The sequence below is a fragment of the Danio rerio genome, chromosome 13, assembly GCF_049306965.1.
Source record: "Danio rerio strain Tuebingen ecotype United States chromosome 13, GRCz12tu, whole genome shotgun sequence".
NCBI classification, from domain to species: Eukaryota; Metazoa; Chordata; class Actinopteri; order Cypriniformes; family Danionidae; genus Danio; species Danio rerio.
Window position 1 is genome coordinate 49,645,294 of NC_133188.1, and position 17,935 is coordinate 49,663,228.

The window sequence follows — 17,935 nt, forward strand, 5'->3', positions numbered from 1 at the left end:
TTTTGTTCTTACTTTCTTTTTTCTTTGTTCCTTGTTCAATCGTGCTTTTGTTCGTTCTTTCAATCATTTTTTCTTTCTTTTGTTCATTTTTTCCTCGTTCATGCTTTCGTTCCTTCGTTTGTTCATTCATTTGTTCATTCTATTTTCGCTTTTTCTTCCTTTTTTGTTGGTTCATTTGTTACTTGTTTGTTTGTGATTTTGTTTATTCATTTGTTCTTTCTTTTGTTCGCTCCTGATTCTTTTGTTTGCTCATTCATTTGTTTCTTGTTCGGGAATGCTTTGTTTCATTTGTTCATTCCTTTGTTTGTTCTTTCTTTCTCTTTCCTCTTTTGTTTCTTTTGTTGGTTCGTTTGTTCCTTGTTCGTTTGTGATTTAATTTATTTGTTTGTTTGTTCTTTCTTTTGTTCGTTTCATGTTCTTTTGTTTGTTCATTAATTTGTTCTTTCATTTGTTTATTTATTTATTCGTTTGTTTGTTTGTTTGTTCATTCCTTTATTGGTTCTTTCTTTCTCTCTTTCTTTCTTCCTTTCTTTTGTTGGTTGCGTTGTTCCTTGTTCATTTGTGATTTCATTCATTCGTTTGTTTCTTTCTTTTGCTCATTCCTTGTTCTTTTGTTTGTTCATTAGTTTGTTTTTTCTTTCTTTTGTTTGTTTGTTTGTTTATTTGTTTGTTCGAAACGAATGAGGAAACAAACAAAAGCACAAATGAACAAGGAACGAATGAACAAACAAATGAAAGAAAGGAAAAAAGAACAAACAAACTTTTCTGTGTTTTTTCTAACTGTTCTTTCTTTCTTTCTTTCTTTCTTTCTTTCTTTCTTTCTTTCTTTCTTTCTTTCTTTCTTTTAGATGTTTACATTTCTGTTCATCATTGCAGTCCTTCAGTGAGATTAATGACCCAATTATAGAATAATTCAATCATGATGCTGCTGTCTCAGCACAAAGCCTTTAACTCTCTGTGTGTGTGTGTGTGTGTGTGTGTGTGTGTGTGTGCGTGTGTGTGTGTGTGTGTGTGTGTGTGTGTGTGTGTGTGTGTGTGTGTGTGTGTGTGTGTGTGCGTGCGTGTGTGTGTGTGTGTGTGTGTGTGTGTGTGCGTGCGTGTTTGTCAGTGTTAGTGTGAGTGTATGATTCAGTGTTAGATTAGCCATACAGTATGTGTGCACAGATGCAGAGCTGTGTGTCTTTTCTAATTCAGTCTCTTTACTAAACATCAGGCTCGTGCAGGGGGTTGTGGGATAGACAGCGGAACAAGTAATGAGAGCATCTTAAAATGTAAAATTATTCAACTTGATGCTTATGAGGTGAAGGCTAGCCAAGGTTGAGAATCAGGCTGTGGTTCACTGAGATGTCAAGTGCTGTTTGGGCTTTCACTGGGAAACGTAGAGACCATGTTAAGAATATTGGTGTGCTAATAAAGAATGTGTTATAACAATACAAAATTATTATTTTTTGGGTGACTTTTTTTTTTTTTTTGCAGTGTAGCAAAGTGAATTTATCACTTTATATTCAATTCTATTTTATTTTTTTTCTGTTTTTCTGCTATGAAAGGGATGTCATAGTTGCAATATTAAAATAATAAAAGAAAATAAATAAAAAAATGAATTAAATTAAATTAAAATGTACATAAATAAATGTGACGTGTATGTTACGATTGTATCATTTTGTTATGGTTTTGATTGTTAAATATTTAGCCTAAAAATAAGGGCAGCACGGTGGCTCAGTGGGTAGCATGATTGCCTCACAGCAAGAAGGTCGCTGGTTTGAGTCCCGGTTGCATGTTCTCCCCGTGTTGGCGTGGGTTTCCTCTGAGTACTCCAGTTTCCTTTTCAGTCCAAAGACATGCGGTACAAGTAAATTAAATAAGCTAGATTGGCCGTAGTGTATATGTGGGAATGCAAGAGTGTGTGGGTGTTTCCCAGAGTTGGGTTGTTTCTGGAATGAGATAGATAGATAGATAGATAGATAGATAGATAGATAGATAGATAGATAGATAGATAGATAGATACGGACGGATGGATAGACAGACAGACAGACAGACAGACAGACAGACAGACAGACAGACAGACAGAGAAAAAAGAAAGGAATGAAGGAAGGATGTTTCCCATTGTTGGGTTGTTTCTGGAATGAGATAGATAGATAGATAGATAGATAGATAGATAGATAGATAGATAGATAGATAGATAGATAGATAGATAGATAGATAGATAGATAGATAGATAGATAGATAGATAGATAGATAGATAGATAGATAGATAGATACGGACGGATGGATAGATAGACAGACAGACAGACAGACAGACAGACAGAGAAAAAAGAAAGGAATGAAGGAAGGATGTTTCCCATTGTTGGGTTGTTTCTGGAATGAGATAGATAGATAGATAGATAGATAGATAGATAGATAGATAGATAGATAGATAGATGGATGGATGGATGGATGGATGGATGGATGGATGGATGGATGGATGGATGGATGGATGGATGGATAGATAGATAGATAGATAGATAGATAGATAGATAGATAGATAGATAGATAGATAGATAGATAGATAGATAGATATGGACGGATGGATAGATAAACAGATGGGTAGACAGACAGACAGACAGACAGAGAAAAAAAGAAAGGAAGGAAGGAAGGATGTTTCCCTTTGTTGGGTTGTTTCTGGAATGAGATAGATAGATAGATAGACAGACAGACAGACAGACAGACAGAGAAAAAAGAAAGGAAAGAAAGAAAGAAAGAAAGAAAGAAAGAAAGAAAGAAAGAAAGAAAGAAAGAAAGAAAATTTTAATTTTAAGTAAATTTTGGGTGGATGGATGGATCAAACAATAAATCAAAGATAGAAAGAAAGAGACAGACAGACAGAAAATAAGTCTTCATATTTATGACTTGTGTCATGTCATGATTATGAATGTTTAATGACAGTCTTATGAACACCCCCTTCAAGCAAATTGCTACAGATTACTAGTATGATTACTGTACTCTATTGTTATTTTCCCTGTCAGCATTTTTAAAAAGCTTAATAACTCAGCACTTTTGAATGATATGATGGCTTTATTGACGGCGTATTGAAAGCAGTAAGAGAGCAGTCTGATAAACACGCTGCTGTCTATTTTACAGACACATTTCTAAAGTGGCAGACAGACACAGACCTCTGGCGTTTTGGACGGATTGAGCGTATTTCTTCTGCACCGCTGGACATGAACAGTCAGGCCAGTTAAAGGTCACTGGATTTCATTCACAGCGTAAACAAGGACAGGATCTCTGTCAAACTTTATCTATAGAGCATTTGAGAGAGACTTCATAAACTCTAATCATTTTCCCCTGACTCCAAACAGTAGCTTATACTTGCAAAACAAGATATTGCTGTGCATTAAGAAAAGGCAGACAGAGTTGAAGGCTAAAACCAAGACTTCACGCTGGGCAAATACATAAACATTAGCTTTTACTTGCAAGAAAAAAAAAATAAATACTGACAGGAGAGACATCTCTGAAGGGTTTCTTTCCTTTCTCCCATTGAAAATCAATACAGCTCAAGGCATAATTCCTGCATTCACAATCACTGTTTGTTCACAAACATGTTCTAAGATTAACATGCGTCACACTTGTGGATGTAAATAGTTTTTTTTTTCTTTAAAATAGATCATTCATTCAATCATTTCCCTTCGGCTTAGTCCCTCATCAAGGGTCGCCACAGCAAGATTAACCGCCAACTTAACCAGCATATGTTTTACACAGTGGATGCCTTTCCAGCTGCAACCCAGTTCTGGGAAACACCAATAAACACTCACATTCACACACATATACCACAGCCAATTTAGTTTATTCAATTCACCTAAAGTGCATGCGTTTGGACTGTGGGGTAAACCGGAGCACCCGGAGGAAACCCGCGCCCAGGGGCGGACTGTAGGGAGCACCAAGACATTTCCCGTTGGCCTGACAGGCAATCTGCTGATCATTTTCATGACAGGTTGTGTTGTCTAGGTAACATCAAGTTATGACAAATACATTAAGTTATGAAGACAGGTTGTGATGTATTTGTTTATATCAAGCTGTCATAACAAACAATGTCATCTTTGCATTTAAAAGGCCATAACTGAGCCAATGACACTTACTAACAAATTATAAAAAGCATAAGCATGTATAAAATTTCATTCACATTCATGATATTCATTACAGTGTTATGAACACCCCTTCAAGTAAAGTGTTATGTTATGTTCCTGGGGTATGTCTGTGTTTTGTGTGTAAAACAAATGCTACAGGGGGGTATTTCAGTACCAGGATGGCTGTTCTGGCATTACTGGTTTGCTCGGCAGCTCCTGAGCGTAATGGAAATTGAGTCCAGTGAAAGACGGTTCTAGAAAAAAAAGTAAAATCAGTGTACAGTAGCTACATGCAGCTACCATGTTTTTTGATTTGTTTATATACATTTAGACAAAAAATAGCGATATTTTACCTTCAGAAGTGGAATCATCCAAAATTTGTTGGAATAAATTTGAATTTTTAGTTGCAGCACGTAAACCATTTATTATTCTGACCAATTGTATTTTTTTTTAGAATAAATGTTTTAAATAACAATATTTGTATTTTAGTTTTGGAAAAAGGTTATCAGACCATTATAGCGTAAAAGAAATATTAATATTTTACCCATACTCATACTTTTATTTTTCCATTTTTATTTATTTATTTATTATTTTTTGTTTCCTTATGGCAGTTGTTTAGCTGTTTTTCCACCACAGACTCATTGGGAAAATGTGCCCAGGGATACATTTTTGAGAACTGAGAAATAAGCTCCTGGGGTATATATTGCTGCATTTTTTTGTATAAATCAAATACTACAGGGTGGTATTTCAGTACAAGGATGGCTTTTATGGCATGACTGGTTTGCTCGGTAGCTCCCGGAGCGCATCGGAAATTATGTCCAGCGTAGGATAGTTCCAGAAAGTGTGAAATTGTGGTAGAATTACGCTGCCATGATGCCTTTTTTATTCTAGTTTGCTTTTAAAAACAATATCGGTTGGCTTTGGGGAAGGGAGTGTCTGGGTCATCTATTATCAATCTGATGTATTATGTGCATTATGATATTATGCACCTTAATTCGAGAATGACGTTAAAAATTTTACATTATATATATTTAGCATTTTTTTGTTTCTTTATGGCAGTTGTTTAGCTGTTTTTCCACCACAGGCTCGTTGGGAAAATGTGCCCAGGGATACATTTTTGAGAACCGAGAAATATGTTCTCGGGTACATATGGCTGCGTTTTGTGTGTAAAGCAAACGCTACAGGGCGGTATATTAGTTCAAAGAAGGCTTTTCTGAATGACGTTAAAAATTGCAGAAATCAAAACAGCGCCCTCTGGGGGATTTATGAGAAATGGCACGTTAAAAAAAACATGCCCTTTTAACGTATTTAAGCTTGTCATATATGTACACGGCACCCTCTAGTGAATTTATGAAAACAAAAACTGCAAGAACGATTCTCAAACATTTTTCCTTACATAGTTGTAAAGAAAATACATGTTTGTACTTTTGTACAATCTTATTTAGTCAAATTAAATCATGTAAATTCTTAAATCTTAAATCAACTGCAAATGAACTATTCGCCAAGCTCATTTCTGACTCTCCTTTAGTTCTCAATGAGTCTTTTCTGACTTCTAATTATTGAATAGTTTGTGAGCACAAACCACACACACATTCTTCACCTGAAGACACACATGTACCACCCAGCGTGAGAACATTCTTCTGGACTTCTCAGTTTTTCTCCTCCTCCATCGTTCTCATGGTCCAGGCGTCTCCAGCTGTTTCTAATACTCCTCTCAGTCATGCTGGATGCTTTGGAGCTATATGATTACAGCTGCGGGAGTGTGTGCGTATATGTGTGTGTGTTTTAACCATATGTTCCCATCTGGCTCTTACTCAGGGGAAGTGGAGCCGCTCTTAAAGATGTTGGCTCAGGTCTGGTGTTTCACTGCGTTCATTCCTGCGTCCAGGCGCAGTAAAGCGTTTGATTGACGGAGGAAGCAGGAAACTGTTTTTCTTTCTTCCTTCGGGTTTTCCATATAGAGATGCTGATTCAGTGGTTTAAGGCGAGACACTACAGACAGTTTTTTTATGAGGTTTTTGGGATCCATGGCTTGTCATGGTGCTTTTTTCTTCAGTCAGTTGTAAAGAAAACACAGAAAATAGACTTTTAAAGGCCCTGTGACATCAAAATAAACTTGTTTAAATGTTAGTATCAGTCTGTTAAGTCTATTGATAAGCTAGTGTGCTCCAAAATGTGCATTTAGAAGATATAAACATCAAAAACTTTTAGTTTGTCACTTCCGCCTAAATAGATCAGTGCTTTTTTATCTGACATCACTTCATATTTCAGCTTCTCAAATGTTCTGACCAATCAAATGCTCTCAAGTATCTGACATGCCCCGCCCCCTTCAGGTTGCATTTTATTTGATGTGCTTGAGCTCAACCACTCTCACTGACAGAGCTATGATAAAAACGAAATGCCATTGGCTGTTTTTTTTAAAAGGGGAGGAGCTATTCTGTCCCAACCTCTCTTCTTGTTTTAGTTGACATTACGTCAAACATCGAATAAAACCTGCACATTTCAGAGCACTTCATGGGACCTTTCAAGTGATTCTCTTACACATCTGTAACAATCTGTGCCTATATATTTAATTTGCAACATACACTCACTGGCCACTTTATTAGGTACACCTTACTAGTACTGGGTTGGACCTCCTTTTTTTCTGATTTGGCCTAATACCACTGAGTCTAGAAAAGATACGTGTTCATCTCTCCCAATGGTGCGTTGTCATCTGGAAGATCATTTTGCTCATCTGTCTGTGAAAGATTCCCTGTCGAATGTTAGAATGGCATGCAGCAGATGTTTTTGCGATGTTCATGAAACATACAGACTGTCAGCGCCGAGCGTGTTTGATCATCGCTAACATTCATTCTTGCATTGGTCTGATGGTATGAGATCTCAGTCCTCGAGGGGATGATAGAGTTTCTCTGTGTCTGAGCCATTAAAGCAGATGGGATTGTATTGGGAAGTAGTGACCTTAAAGGGATAGATCATCCAAAAATGAAAATTCTGTCATCCTATACTCACCCTATTACTTTATTCAAATCTTTATGCATTTCTTCATACTGAGAAACACAAAAGAAGATATTTTGAAGAAAGCTGGAAACCTGAAACCATTGACTTCCAGTGTTTTTTCATATTATGGAAGTCCAACCCAGACTCGTTTTGAAAATGTACCCCAATATACATTTCTGGGGATCACCAAACACGTCCCAGGAGCTACATTTCTTTTGCAGTTTTTGTTTTTGCAAATCCACCAGAGGCCGCTTTGCATGCTTTTTCAGCATGTGCCATTCACGCCTGCTGTTCTCGAGTAAATCCACCAGAGGCTGCTGTCTACTGACTAACTAACCAATCGATGTGTACGCTTTTTCAGCAATTGTCAATCGCGCCTGCTGTTCTCTTGTAAGTCCACCAGAGGCTGCAGTCGACTTACTGACTGGCCAATCAACTGACCCACCCTCTTTCCTCCCTCAACCCAACCAATAGTGTTTTCAAAAGCACCGATTAACCAACCCCCCCCCCCCCCCCCCCCCCCCCCCCATTTCCCTAAACCCATCCCGACAGTTTTAAAAAGCAATGCAGAAAAAGAAAAGCACTCGCCTGCTTTTTACCAGGTTTTCAGATTTTACCACATTCTCACCATTATTTACTTGTTTATTATTCTTTTTGGCTTCTGTTTTTTTGTCTTACCTGCTTTCTGGAACTGTTCTTTACCAGACTTGAACCCTGTTGTCGTGGTCAACTCTGCATCTCAAGTCCGCCGTCCGCGAACTAACTGGACAAACTGGTAACAGCCGGAAAGCCATCCGTACGGAGGTAAGTGATAAGCTGGTAAACAAGAAAAGGAACGGCGTCATACCGTATCGCTGTGTGAGAGATCTGCAGAGTGGATGGCAACATCAACAGCCTGAGGTATCAAGACATTTGTGCTGCCCATTACATTACAAACCACAGGAGAGGGCAAATTCTTCAGCAGGATAGCGCTCCTACTCATACTTCAGCCTCCACATCAAAGCTCCTGAAAGCAAAGAAGGTCAAGAGGCTCCAAGATTGGCCAGCCCAGTCACCAGACATAAACATTATTGAGCATGTCTGGTATAAAAAGGAGGCATTGAAGATGAATCCAAAGAATCTTGATGAACTCAACTTTCAAGAGTCTTTATTAATAAGTGATTTGAGTCATTGCAGAGATGTATGGATGCAGTCCGCCAAGCTCATGGGAGGCATGCACAATATTCATTCTTTCTCCACTGCAGCATTACTTTATATTCTATACTGAACATTATTTCTGTTAAGTGACAAGACTTTTGTCTAAGCTAAGTCAGACCTTACTGTCCTAATAAAATAATTAAAAATAAGTGGGTTTTATCATATTTTATTTTAGTAAAATAAGCGTAATCTAGAGGCCTTTGCCTTTCATATGAGCCACTTTTGATATTGCATGATTCAATAGAAATCAAGTTATTATTTGTTGATCCTAAAACTTGTACATGCAAGACATTTGTTTGTTTTGTTTCTAGTTTTAGTTTTGATTCATAAATCAAGAAGTATTTTCTAGACAAGCAAAACATATTGTCTTTTATTAAAAAAAAAAAAAATCTGTTAAAATTAGGTAAGAAATAATCTGCTAACAGGGTAAACAAAAGTAATCGTATGTCAAAAGGAAAAACAAGATTATTTTGCTTACCCCATTGACAGATTATTTTGCTTGTTTTAAGCAAAAAAAAAATACACTTAATTTTGACATATTATTACTTAAAAAAATACGACAATGTTTTTGTTCTGTCTATAAAATGCTACTTGATTTAAGAATTCTAGATATTTGGACTAGAAACAAGACAAAAAAATGAAGTTAGAAAAAAAAACACTTAAACTATGATCATTTTGATTAAGCTTGCTTGTAAAAGTCTGATTTCATATCTGACTTTCCTATGGATACAAATAAACTTCAATGTTTAGTGTCAGATTAACACGACATGCGGCATGATTCACTCCCCCTAGAGTCATTACTGATTTCACCATCAAGTCATTTAACTGTGTTTAGCTCTGAATAACCTCTGTTTTGTTATCTGCATGAATCAGACACTCAAAACTCAAGTAAACACGCGGCGCTCAGACAGAATGACTGTGGAGAATGTGCTGCCGTCAGATTTCAAGTGCCCTGTAAACATGTTTGTGCATTTTAAAGTCTGCCGAATGGGGTCACGAGTGAAGAAGTGGCATATTTTTTCTCTGAGTGATTCACACGTGGAACATTCTGCACAAGTGTGGGGGAAACATGCTTTGAATATTTTGAAATGAATCATTTGAAGAGGAATGAATCGAGATCTCGAGGGGGTTTTGTGGTGGGAGCTCATGTTCCCCTTAGATCTAAGAATGGCATTTGAGTATGGTTTCCACCCGCTCTGTGCTGTGGTTTAAGGGTACAGTCCTTCCCTCTGTATCTTTGTCTTTGAAAGATGAGAGATAAATGAAACTATTTTATGTTCTAGTGGAGATGTTTTTTTCACACCCAAATGAATACATTTTATGACCTTTTCTTCTGTCTGTATGAAGTTTGTTTGAGGTCAGGCAGATGCCACTGCTGATTTATTGAACTTATAAGCATTGACATTTTGTTACACATCGAATGCACTGCTAAATATACCAAAAGCAGAATGAAAAAGCATAACTTGTTTTAGGTTTTGTTTTACTGTAGTGAAGCTTGTATACTACTGATGAAAGATAAAATATTCAAAAACGAACTTAAATCATCTAACTTTAACAATAAATTCTAGAACATATTCAAATTCAGCATGTTCGTTCAGTATAACACATTCATTCATTCATTTTTTTTTTCGGCTTAGTCCCTTTATCAATCTGGGCTCATCACAGTGGAATGAACCGCCAACTTATCCAGCATATGTTTTTTGCAGCGGATGCCCTTCCGGCCAATAATATCCAGCTGCAGAACCGCAGAACCACACACGTTTCAGGCACACACAATCTAGCTCACACGATCTAGGCAAACCATATGGTTATGATGAATGTTAATGTTATTACCCTCTTCTCGGACATCGTCATCAATATAATTGTATATTGTTAATAAATATTGTACAAAATAAACAATAGAGTAGACTATTTTACAAATATTGCAATCAAGAGGAGCGAATGGGGAGCGTTGTTTCCAATCGCCTTTCAATATAATAGACTGAACAGTTTTCTATCAGTCATCATAGATCATCAGTCCTTATTATCTGACCGAGTCATTATAGCAGATACTCATTTGCTGGCCTTGCTGAGCGAACTAAATTTGACAGGTTTAATAGGCAATAATACATATTTATATGTAATAAAAATCATTTTAAATGTAATAAATGTATGACATATTAATGTTCTACTCAAGCGATTTAATAGTATTTGTTTGCTTAATTTTCAAACTTTTTAATTAATGATTTCTCACATTAAAAACTAGTAATTTAAAGTAACCAATATTTTGTTTTTAAACCATGAAGTACTGGAAATTTGTTGTAATTATAGTTGATACAAATTAACTGGTAATAATTAATAATAATAATAATAATAATAATAATAATAATAATAATAATAATTATATATATATATATATATATATATATATATATATATATATATATATATATATATATATATATATATATATATATATATATATTTATATACATTACTAACAGTTGTTAGCAAAGTTGTTAGTAAAAGACTGTAGTTTATAATCAGATAATCAGTTAAGGTAATATAATATTTAAACTATATTATATATTGTTTAAATGATTAACTATAGTAATTCATTTTAATAAGACACATTATTGTTTGCTTTTTATATTTTACAACAAAGTAATTTTAACCAAGTATGATAATATTAAGATCTTAAATTAGTTTATTTCACTTAATCCTACAATTAGACGGTTCTTGTGAATTAAGTCATAAGTGTTTAACCAATTATTCTTATACATAGTTTGAGTTCAGAAACTGCAGAGATGTTAAAATGATTGTTATGATATAATAATGATACAATGGGGAAACCATATTTGTGAAATTCAATAGGTGGCAATAATGCTCCTAAGGAGTTAGTTAGTTACCATATATGGTTTGCCTAGATCCTAGATGTGCTAGATTGTGTTTGCCTGAAACATGTGTGGTTCTGCGGGTTTGCAGCTGGATATATCTCCTTCCAGCCGCAACCCATCACTGGGAAACATCCATACACGCTTATTCACACATACTGTACACTACGGTCAATTTAACTTATTCAGTTCACCTATAGCACATGTCTTTGGACTTGTGAGGGAAACCGGAGGACCCGGAGGAAACCCACGTGAGAGGGGAGAACATCACACAGAAATGCCAACTGACCCAGCCAAGGCTCGAACCAGCAACCTTTTTGCTGTTAGGCAGTTGTGCTACCCACTGCGCAACCGTGATGCCCCAGTATAAAACTTACACACTATATACTGTCACATTATATTTACATTAAAAAATTATATTGAGATTTCAGAATTAAGATTTGAATGTGATCATACTTTATGAAGTTATTACCCTAAAGTTAGCCTATAATGATGCATGAGTTACTAAACCGCCAGTGAAGGTTCGTACCTCACTATGTCCGCAAGTGGGAAAGCAAGTTTTTTCACCACAGTGAACATAACATGCCTAAAGCAATGGCTGCATCCAAAATCGCATACTTCCATACTATATATTACGCTAAAAACAGAATGTGAGCCGAGTAGTATGTCCAAATTCATAGAATTTGAAAATCAGTATGTGATAAGTACCTGGATGACCTACTACTTCCGGTGAGATTCTGAAGTGCGCATCCCTTGATCCCTTGATGCACCGCACGAGAATACATGAATGGGAGAATCGACGCACGAGGTTAGGTTGCGTGATCATGACAAAATGGTGGATGTAGTATGTTCGAATTCCATTCACACTGCTCACGTTCATACTGTATAGAACATACTTTTCTAATGGCCGAGTAGTACGTTTTTATTCAAGTGCAGTACCTTCTGAGTAGTTGGTGGTTTTGGATGCAGCCAATGTTTTTGCTATCAGAAGGTTGTTTTTAGCAGAAATTTGCTAGACAACAAAGAAACAAATATTCAAATACACATGATAAAGCTGAAATCCATGTGGTCAATTTGATCATTATATTCATACACATTACCTGACAAAAGTCTTGTCGTCAAGTTTTAGAAACAACAAATAATTACTTGACTTCTGGTTGGTTATTTGGTGTCAGAGTTGGCTTATATGAAAGGCTAAGGCGTCTTGATTAGGCTTATTTGACCAAAATTAAATATGATCATGCCATTTATTTTTAATTATTTAATTAGGACAGTAGGGTCTGACTTTGCTTAGACAAAAGTCTTGTCACTTAACAGAAATAATGTTCAGTATAGAATATAAACTTCAATGCCTCCTTCTTACACCAGACATGCTCAATAATGTTTATGTCTGATAACCAGGCTGGCCAATCCAGGAGCACCTTGACCTTCTTTGCTTTCAGGAACTTTGATGCAGAGGCTGAAGTATGAGTAGGAGCGCTATCCTGCTGGAGAATTTGCCCTCTCCTGTGCTTTGTAATGTAATGGGTAGCACAAATGTCTTGATACCTCAGGCTGTTGATGTTGCCATCCACTCTGCAGATCTCTCGCACACCCCCATACTGAATGTAACACCAAACCAGGATTTTCCTTCACCAAACCTTTTTGTGAGAATCTTGGGTCCATGCAGGTTCCAACAGGTCTTCTGCAGTATTTGTGATGATTGGGATGCAGTTAAACAGATGATTTAAGTGTCGTTATAAGCTGATGTTAGTCATAACATACAAAGCCAAAAGTTAGGCTACTGTTCACTATAATAGTACGATTGTTATATAGTTCTTTTATTTAGCAATTGTAATCTGAAAATCTATAAAATGCTGAAAAAAGCTGTTATTTATTTGTTTCAGATGGTTGTTTTCAAGAGTTCACACTTAGCTGATGATTGAAAACAAGGAGTGTTTGGCATGCTGTCCCGGAAGAGAGCTCTGAGCTAAGAAGATCCTTGAGCCTGGGGTTCACTCCAATTTCATCGGGAGAGAGGGAAGTCTGAGCTCAGGTATGTCTAGAGAGCTTTCCTAATTTCCTTCATTTGGCCTATTCCTTGATTATAGGAATTGCCATGATGCAATGGAACGCCAACTGTACCAGCATATGTTTGTGCGATGAATGCCTAGTACTAAAACACTCGTATACTTTACCAATTTGGTTTTTCCAACTCACCTATAGCGCATGTGTCTGGACTGTAGGGAAAACCGGAGAACCTGGAGGAAACCCACACCAACACAGCAATAGTATGTAAACTCTACACAGAAACGCCAACTGCCCTAGCCGGGACTCAAACTAGCGACCTTCTTGCTATGAGGCAACAGTACTAACCACTGAGACACTGTGCCACCCTATCCTGGATTAATCTAGGAAAGAGAGGTAGAAATAGGGATGGATGGGGGATTCTTCCAAATAAAGATGACTAAGGTAAGAACATCTGGTTATTTATTTTACGTTTGGATTCGTCTGTTTGGTAAATCATGTGATGGCTAATGTGGGACCAGCCGTGGTCAGTCAAAAGCAGATGTTTCTCTCGAAATTAGTTTATAAATAAACTTTGTTTAATTGATTAAACTAAATTACATTTGAATGCTAACACAAGATTTTACCAGTCAACTTATGCTATTGTCAAATGTTCATTTATAAAAGACAAACTACAGTAAACTACTACAGCAGGGGTGACCAACCCTGTTCCTGGAGAGCCACCTTCCTGCAGATTTCAGTTGCTGCTCATATCAAACCCACTTGAACCAATAAATTAGGACCTGAACACCACGTGATAATTACAGGCAGGTGTGTTTGATATGGGTTGCAACTGAAATCTGCAGGAAGGTGGCTCTCCAGGAGCAGGGTTGGCCACCCTTGTACTTCAGTAAGACAGGTGATGGTACACCACAGTGGGTATAGTAGTTTCTCAGGCAGCGTTGCCAGGTCAAGATCTTTACACAAATTAGACTTGTTTAAAAATGCACTGGGAGCAAAAAATATGAATGGGGGGAGGGGGGAGGGGGGTACAAAAAACAAAAACTGTAGCTGAATATTGAATAATTTCGTTATGAACAATGATCCTGCAATACATACCTGGCAACCCAAAGGCCACCACAAGTGAGATATTTAAGTTATGCCCACATCTGCGAGAGAAGTGTTATTTGGTAGGCTGAATGTCAGTCAGTATTTACCACATATATCCTATCTACAAATATCACAAAAAATCAGAGAAGACATGGTTAGCTTTTTTTCCCCTGTAGCAATCAAGCAATTGACTGTAATTGGACAATAAAAATAAACAAGGCTACTTTTTTTCCTTTTGATCTGGTTGGGAGTTATCATTGGGCTGGACAATTTACTTGAATCTGGCAACCCTGCTCTCAATCTCACTCTTCCACATATCAAATCGGCAACCTTTCTTTATTTTTCTTTTTTTTCTTTTGCTTGAAAACACTAAAGCATAAGCAACCATCAGCAATTGTGCTTTCATCTTCCAGCTGGCGAAACAGAGCCAAGAGGAAATGAGAAAAGTTTTTTTTGTGAACTTCCTGAAGACCTTTGTTTTGACCTTTAAATAGTGTTCAGACTTCCACCAGACCTTGTGATGTTAAATAAAACTTCCTCTTGTGGTCTGCTTAAGATATTCATACTGCTGTTGTTGATGGCGATTTTATTAATAACCTGAGCTGCCACATCTGTTTAATATGTTAATTCGCTGCTTAATGAAGTTTGCCACACATCATTTCATTTACTGCTATGTTCACATGTGATTAGTGCTGCTGACTGAGCCAATGTCAATATTTTAATAATAAAATGTTTCATTTTTTAATAATAAAAAAGCCTACCTAAATGTTTGAGGTTAGTAAGAGTTGAATGTTTTTGCAAAAAGCTACCAAGGCAGCATTTTCATCAAAAATACAATACATCTTTATGTGGTTGCATAGCCCTTACTATAGCTGACGCCGATACTGATGCGCACCTCTCAAAAATTGATGTATAATGCAAGCTCTGTGATTGGTCGGTTTGGTAGTGGTGACCAGTGTGAGCAAGACTGAGAAAATGTCGAATTTGTTGGAGCAAGTGTTTACAAGTGTAGAGTCCCGTGAAGGAGCTCCAGGTGGAAACTGTTGTTTTGTGTTTACCTTATAAATAAAATTGTTGCATGCCCACCAGTTCCCGCCTTTGAATGAGCGAGTTTTAGCTACTCGTACATTAGGGTAGCATTCAGAAAAATAACACCCACGAAAAGACTCGACACAGAGGAACATACAAACCTACTGCCAGCTAGAGTTTCAAAAGTGTTATTGCAGAGCAACACAAACAACACGCAGAAGTATAAATGCATGACTACACGCTGGGCAGCCACCGCAGGTCATGCCGATCACTCGATGCAGAAGTATAAATCAGTCTTTTGCAGCACTGCATGTTTAGATAAAACGATTTCACCCACAGCAGCACTTATTTGCCACACATACTCTCAGTTTCAGACCAGTCAAAAGAACTCGGAGGTGGGACTAGTGTTGCGTGCTTCTGTTTACGTGTAGCAAGTTGTCATGACTCCGGGACACTCCACTGGTGAGCGCTGCTGTGTTCTTTTTGAATGTATTCTGTGTTCATTGTGAGGGCACGTGAACCAAACCATGATGGTTCGGGCTGAATACATGTACCATTCGTTACAGCCTTAGAGCTTCACTATATGCTGCATTAGATGCAGCAACTTGAGAGCCAGCATAGCAGCGGGCCACATTTTAAAGAGCAATGGGCCAGATGCAGCCAATGGGCTGCTTGTTGAGGTAATAAGCTAAATTGGTGTATATGTGTGTGAATGCCAGAGTCTATGGGTGTTTACCAGTGCTGGGTTGTGGCTGGAAGGATATCCGCTGGGTAAAACAATAAATAAATAAATAAATAAAACTTGCTGTGATGTAAATCAGAATATTCAGCATCATTACTCCACCCTTCAACATTATTGAAATCATTATAATATGATGGTTTGATGATCATTTTGGTGTTAAAATAATTTAATTGTGTCGTGCGAGTATATGTATATATTTAAAAATAAAACCAAAAACATTTTATTTTTAATAGAACTTTGTATCGGCGATGCAGTGGCGCAGTAGGTAATGCTGTTGCCTCACAGCAAGGAGTTTGCATGTTCTCCCTGCGTTCGCATGGGTTTCCTCCGGGTGCTCCGGTTCCCCCCACAATCCAAAGACATGCGGTACAGGTGAATTGGGTAGTCTAAATTGTCTGTAGTCTATGAGTGTGTGGATGTTTCCCAGTGATGGGTTGCGGCTGTAAGGGCATCCGCTGAGTAAAAACATGCTGGATAAGTTGGCGGTTCATTCCGCTGTGGCGACCCCGGATTAATAAAGCGACTAAGCCGACAAGAAAATGAATGAATGAATGAATTTTGTAACATTGTTATGTGATTTCCATGAATTTAATGTGTACTTGCTGAATCAATTTTTCTTGCTTTTTTTTTTTAAAATCTCACCTTAGAAGAATATTCTTAACCCTCTACCGCACTCATTATAATAGATCTATAAATAATTATTTTTTGACTGTTTTTTTTTCTTAGATTGGCTTAACTTAAAGTGCTGTAAAAAAATTTGAATTTTTTAAGGTACTTTATGAAATGTTGCCATATGGCAACAACATCAAACAGTGGATCTAACTTAGAAATTTCACATTTTTAATTTTTCTTATTTGCGTATGTTGCAGTATTATAAACTTTAACACAGAAATGACACCTTATACATACTTTACAACAACTCATATTCCAACAGCTTTCATTCATTCCATTCTTTTTTGCTGAATATTATTAAAACAATCATAATATTGTAGTATCATGTATACAACATACAGTACATATACATATTTTCTCCAGTATTTATTATAACAAATAAATACCAAGTCAAAAATATCCAGATACATCAGAATAATGTAGCTACTACAATGTTTACATACTATACTATATTCTATACTATGCCTGTCTTAAATGCATCTGATTTAACTTACTTGAACTGTCTCCATCACTGCTCTTATCAAATGTCCAATCTGCATCGATCTCATGGTCACTAAAACGCATCTCATCCTCACTTTCATCTGCAGGTAGAGCCAGTTCTGTCCTTTTCTTGTTTCGTTTATCATAGAACATGGTGGTGCTCGCTAATTCACTGTTCCCTGTATTCATATCTATTCAAAAGTAGTCTTGCTAATAAAACTGGATTTTACCCATAATGCAAATGCCATTAACATACAACTAATCAACATTATATTACTAGCATTCATGTTGTTATTGTTACAACTTCAAAGTTCACTGCTGACCTTGCTAGCTAGCTAACCCATTGCAATAATGCACGTTCCACTATTACTCAGTATTACTCTATACATTTGACCGATTTACAAAAAACTAATTTAATAAAAAAATTTTGTTGTTGTTAATATGTCATCATAAGTTACTGTAAGTGATGTTTCAGATTTTTATTTGTGCATCTGACATAATTTATTTCTTTGTTTTTATTGACGTTTACATTTGCATTCAGCAACTGCTCACAATAAATGCCAGTATGTCAGAAATCCTGCCACAGAAAAACACTGCATGTCATGTGACTTAACCAAAGCACATCATTGGCTATGTTGGTCTTAAAGAAACAGTGACAGGGAAATTAACATAAATATCATGTTGCCATATTGCAACACCATGCGGTAGAGGGTTAAAGACACATCTCATTTAAGTTAATGCACTAAAAA

At 36.7% G+C, this 17,935-nt stretch overlaps 1 long non-coding RNA gene across 1 annotated transcript in view; it reads left to right on the plus strand.

Annotated features, from left to right (window-relative positions):
* Positions 1–17,935, plus strand: part of LOC137487442 (uncharacterized) — a 131,156-nt gene that overhangs the window by 60,481 nt on the left and 52,740 nt on the right. Inside the window, exons 4-6 of the long non-coding RNA XR_012388933.1 lie at positions 7,803–7,901; positions 13,054–13,202; positions 13,393–13,618. This is a non-coding gene — a long non-coding RNA (uncharacterized lncRNA). The remainder of the gene's footprint in view (positions 1–7,802; positions 7,902–13,053; positions 13,203–13,392; positions 13,619–17,935) is intronic.